Source organism: Pollachius pollachius (genome assembly GCF_949987615.1).
Source record: "Pollachius pollachius genome assembly, chromosome: 1".
Lineage (NCBI taxonomy): Eukaryota > Metazoa > Chordata > Actinopteri > Gadiformes > Gadidae > Pollachius > Pollachius pollachius.
In genome coordinates this window covers 52,973,681-52,979,970 of record NC_136934.1, presented here as the reverse complement: position 1 = coordinate 52,979,970, position 6,290 = coordinate 52,973,681, and positions in this window count along the sequence as shown.

The window sequence follows — 6,290 nt, the reverse complement described above, 5'->3', positions numbered from 1 at the left end:
CCAACTATTTACATTTTATTTGATGTCATTCCCCAAGAAGCAGTCTGACAGAAGTTTACAGCCTGTGGTGGATGATGGAGGGTTCTACATGATGAAGAGTTCTACATGATGAAGGGTTCTACATGATGAAGGGTTCTACATGATGGAGGGTTCTACATGATGAAGGGTTCTACATGATGAAGGGTTCTACATGATGGAGGGTTCTACATGATGAAGAGTTCTACATGATGAAGGGTTCTACATGATGAAGGGTTCTACATGATGGAGGGTTCTACATGATAAAGGGTTCTACATGATGGAGGGCTCTACATGATGAAGGGTTCTACATGATGAAGTGTTCTACATGATGGAGGGTTCTACATGATGAAGGGTTCTACATGATGGAGGGTTCTACATGATGAAGGGTTCTACATGATGGAGGGTTCTACATAATGGAGGGTTCTACATGATGGAGGGTTCTACATGATGAAGGGTTCTACATGATGGAGGGTTCTACATGATGAAGGGTTCTACATGATGAAGGGTTCTACATGATGGAGGGTTCTACATGATGGAGGGTTCCAGAGGGTTCTACATGATGAAGGGTTCTACATGATGAAGGGTTCTACATGATGGAAGGTTCTACATGATGGAGGGTTCTACATGATGAAGGGTTCTACATGATGAAGGGTTCTACATGATGGAGGGTTCCAGAGGGTTCTACTTGATGAAGGGTTCTACATGATGGAGGGTTCTACATGAAGGGTTCTACATGATGGAGGGTTCTACATGATAAAGGGTTCCAGAGGGTTCTACATGATCGAGGGTTCCAGAGGGTTCTACATGATGGAGGGTTCTACATGATGGAGGGTTCCAGAGGGTTCTACTTGATGGAGGGTTCCAGAGGGTTCTACATGATGGAGGGTTATGAGATAAAATCTCTCATTAAGGACGAGCATGTCCTTGAATCCATATATTTATTCCTTTGTTTACCGGTTCACAGCACTGTGCTGCCCTCTGCTGGAGCCTCGGAGGTAATACACGATATTACATCCATCAGAGTAAAGCATAATAACGGCATGATTCAAGGTCTATTGCAGGACTTTATTACCAAACAACCCAATTCAGAAGAAATGTGCCACATAAATAATTGTATTGTAATTGTAGTGACGATAAGGTTGATGTTACATAATATAGTAACAATATGTAGATGATTGGAGGATAAGATTTACTTTATTAATCCCAAACCAGGGAAATTCAATTGTTAAAGCTTGACTACCAAAGTAGATTAAATAAAAATACCAAAATAAAACAAACAATGTGTATGATGGGAATGTTAGTGCTATATGGTGACCAGGGCAGTTGAAAGCACTATAACATGGTTAAAAAGTCTAATTAAATTGCCAATTATAACTTCCTACCAATAAAAATTGGTAGAATACATTTAAAAACACATGCCGATTAAACTTTAGGGAAGGCAATGCGACCAAACCATTCTGAAAGGAAGTGGAAGCCGATGCAAAACCAGCTCCGAGCCCGGCTCAGCTCTGATTCCCAGCGCTCAATCCTCCTTAGGGCTCGGAAAACTCACATTGGAAAAAGAGAGGAAAGCGATGAGGGGACTCTACGCTGAGGAGCAGTGCAGTAGTTGAGCCGTGCCGTAGTTAACGGACGTGGACGGTAAATACTGAGTACAGCTGCTGTCCAGAGCCGTCTAAACCCAGGCCTGTTTCATCTGAGCAGGCTTGGTATCAGCGTGACCAGAGCAGCGCAGGCTGACCCAGCGGATCAGTGAGAGCAGGAGGCTGATCCTCAGTGACGCCTCGGAGGCTGATCCTCAGTGAGCAGGAGGCTGATCCTCAGTGAGCAGGAGGCTGATCCTCAGTGAGAGCAGGAGGCTGATCCTCAGTGACGCCTCGGTCCTCACTGCGCAAATATACTGAGCAAAGCCCCAGAGACGCCGGACACGGCCGGCGCTCTACCGTAGCATCGGACTGGAGACCACACAGCCCCACACAGCACAACAAAACCACCACACAACACCATACAGCACAACAACACAAAACCACCACACATCACCACACAGCACAACAAAACCACCACACAACACCACACAGCACAACAACACAAAACCACCACACATCACCACACAGCACAACAAAACCACCACACATCACCACACAACACCACACAGCACAACAACACAAAACCACCACACATCACCACAAAACCACCACACAACAAGCCACCACAAAATCACCACACACCACAAAACCACTACACAGCACAACAAGCCAACACAAAACCACCACAAAGCCAGCACATAACACCACAAAGCCACCACACAGCACCACAAAACCACCACACAACACCACAACGCCAGCACACAGCACCCAGCTCCAGCTCTGAGAAACAAGCTACGTTTTAAGAACCCCCCCCCCCCCCCCCCCCCGTCCTTTTGAGGAGCAACACTCAACCCTAGGCTCGGTTCAGCCCCTGCTAACCCTAGCCCCCATGCCAGGTCAGCTGGAACCATCTACACTCAGAGCGTTTAGATGCTGGTACCCACAGCGTCTTACAATACGTACATTCGTCAGAAGAAAGAGAAACCACAATATATCGCTGTCAGTAAAGTAAGGAGGTTCATAGAACCACAGGTTGACCCATTCCCCATATACAACAAAGATAGATAGGATAAGATGCACTTAAAAATAGTACTGAGAATTGTGTAGCAAGGATGTAAAACTTGTGCGCCCTGTGTCATGTTGAATACCTGGCAACACACACCAAATGCTCTGCCTGGTCAAACCCTTTGAACTCACTCATGAGGTATTCTATATGCAAAGTTTAGCCAGGGCCAAAGTCACATACAATTTAGTATCATACTCTCAAAACCTTTTCAAGGTTGACGCCAGGAAACCACTGAAGAGCCCCCCATGAAGTACCAAATGAACAAATGCATCTCATGTCATGACACCAGAGAATAGAGAACTGTCGCTGTAGGAGATGAAGGTTTAGAAGTTAAAGTGTGTTCCACGCTTCTCTGGTGGTGGACCGAGGTAGTGCCTTAGGCTCTGAGGGGAAGTGAAGTCACATCTGTCCCTTGCAATTCCCTTCGGTGAATCCTTGCCCCTGTCTGACCTTACAGTTCATGTGCCGGACATCAAGATTCTTAAACACCTGGTTCCTCATGAGGGACCATGGCCGCAGACGTCTAGACTTCAGATACCATCGTTACCCAGCATGCATCTCTGCTGACTCAGACCAACCCCCCCACACTAGTAAGATAACACTGATGTGATATAGATGCAGAGTTCAATAAACCCCAACCACCCTGGACTGTTTAGTTTCGTGTACACAGAACTCCACTGGCGTCAGAATAGAGAAAATGGAGACTAACAAACCTCAGTTTCTTCTTCATTGTTAAATTGTGTGTCTCCCAGAAGTGTCGTTCCTCCTCCTCTTTGACCTGTGAGGAGTTCCGAGAAGACCAGTTTCAGGGTCATCTTCTTCCCCCCCGACCTTCTGATTGGACTTTCTATAGCCTCTCAGTCCTGGACTATATTGTACCTTAGCTAAATATCTCAAAGCCTCAACAATATCCTTATTTTAAAAGGATGTCTACTAGTATTCTTAAACAAAATATAAACCCAACTACAAACTAAGCAAATGTGGAAACATTGCTGTAAATGCAAACTAAACTTACAAATAATCACGGTAATGGGAATCTCTTCTCCTACTAGTTGGAATTTTGAAAGAATTTAATTGTTTCATTGCACCGGAAAAATAACTTAAACTCGACATTCTCGTCTCCAGCCATCAATTAGTCTGTGTTTCCATCGGCTGATTAATACTCTTTACGCTTCGTTCCTGTGCTCCAACACATTCTAAACAAGTTGCCGTGTTGAAGGTTCACTGTAGAGCCAGAGCAGCACATGCAATGAGTACAAATACGCCAATACACCATGATAGAAACGTCAAGATGAATTCACTACTCTGTGTGGAACCAAGTTAAACTCAACAACCAGTGAACTACCACTGCCCGGTCCCAGCGGGGTTTGACCCCAACCACCTGATGTGAGCCCAGGGTTAACCCCCTTCTCTAGCTTAGGTCAAATCACATCGGAGACGTGCATCCTACATTTACATCAGAAGTTCAATACGGTTACTGATTAGGATGTGGTGAAATACCGTGATGACTCCTGGGGAGTGTGTGGTGATGGCTGGTGTCACAGACTGGTACACTCTGGGGTGCACAGGTTAAACCAGCCATCTCCCCACACCCGGGGATCTCCTGCATGGCAACATGGAGCACCAGGTCATCACGTCTATCAAGAATCAATCTCCGAGCCCACCCCCCTGCCTGGCCCCCCGGGGGGTAGCATGCAGCGAGCTACACCAACAGCTGCAGTAGCTGAGCCTGGCCGCTGGGGGGCAGTATATCGCTTAGGGAGTGTGTGTGTGTGTGAGTGAGAGAAACATAGAACATCCCAGTGATTCTCATAGTTTCAGTATAAATCTTTATTTGACAACATGCTTTGATTCCCAAAGACACCGAGACGTAGAAAACCTCCGACCACCAGTAGATTGAGGACAGCCATTAAACTCTACCTAAATGTGTCCCCATGGTAACCAGCAGACAGCTGTCAGTCAGGGGCTGCAGAGGGAATCACTCTCTCTTGTGGATCCCTTCTCCTCTAAGTCTCTAAGTCTGGTGGATCCCTTCTCCTCTAAGTCTGGTGGATCCCTTCTCCTCTAAGTCTGGGGGATCCCTTCTCCTCTTAGTCTGGGGGATCCCTTCTCCTCTAAGTCTGGGGGATCCCTTCTCCTCTTAGTCTGGGGGATCCCTTCTCCTCTAAGTCTGGTGGATCCCTTCTCCTCTGAGTCTGGTGGATCCCTTCTCCTCTGAGTCTGGTGGATCCCTTCTCCTCTAAGTCTGGTGGATCCCTTCTCCTCTAAGTCTGGGGGATCTCTTCTCCTCTAAGTCTCTAAGTCTGGTGGATCCCTTCTCCTCTAAGTCTGGGGGATCCCTTCTCCTCTAAGTCTGGGGGATCCCTTCTCCTCTAAGACTGGTGGATCCCTTCTCCTCTAAGTCTGGGGGATCCCTTCTCCTCTTAGTCTGGGTGATCCCTTCTCCTCTAAGTCTGGGGGATCCCTTCTCCTCTAAGTCTGGTGGATCCCTTCTCCTCTAAGTCTGGGGGATCCCTTCTCCTCTAAGTCTGGTGGATCCCTTCTCCTCTAAGTCTGGGGGATCCCTTCTCCTCTAAGTCTGGTTGATCCCTTCTCCTCTAAGTCTGGGGGATCCCTTCTCCTCTTAGTCTGGGGGATCCCTTCTCCTCTATGTCTCTAAGTCTGAGGGATCCCTTCTCCTCTAAGTCTCTAAGTCTGGGGGATCCCTTCTCCTCTAAGTCTGGTGGATCCCTTCTCCTCCAAGTCTGGTGGATCCCTTCTCCTCCAAGTCTCTAAGTCTGGGGGATCCCTTCTCCTGTGAGTCTGGGGGATCCCTTCTCCTCTAAGTCTCTAAGTCTGGGGGATCCCTTCTCCTCTAAGTCGGTTGGATCCCTTCTCCTCTAAGTCTCTAAGTCGGGTGGATCCCTTCTCTCTGGACATCCATGGTTTGGTGCGACAAATAAATGTAATCTTTGGCAAAACAGAAGATGTTGTCTTTAAATCGTGCAATAACAATCTCATGTTAAGAAATACTAATTAATTACTTAGGCTTACTCCTTACTAATTACTCCTGCCCCACAGAACTGCAATCAAATATATCTTTCAGGCAGACAGAATAACAGTTTGAAAGTCAATTTTGAAACCCTTCCCTGAGGAATAGAAACCAAAAGGTCAACTATTGACAGAAAAAATAAACATAACCTAATAATAAAAAACCTCAGCTTGAAATATATGACATCTCAAGTAAAAAGCTTCTCCTCCTCTCCATGTTATCAATAAGCCCAGAGACACCAGACTAAAGGACCACAAGGCACTGCTCTCTAACCCATGCACCTCAAGGGGGAGGGCCGTCCTGACCTCCCAACACCAGTCTGTTCACCACAGCTGCTGCTGTCACTGGGCGTGGCTGTAATGGCTCCTGGTCCTGGATCCTCCTCCTGGTCCTGGCTCCTCCCCCTGGTCCTGGATCCTCCTCCTGGTCCTGGCTCCTCCCCCTGGTCCTGGATCCTCCTCCTGGTCCTGGCTCCTCCCCCTGGTCCTGGCTCCTACCCCTGGTCCTGGCTCCTCCCCCTGGTCCTGGACCCTCCCCCTGGTCCTGGCTCCTCCTCCTGGCTCCTCCCCCTGGTCCTGGCCCCTCCCCC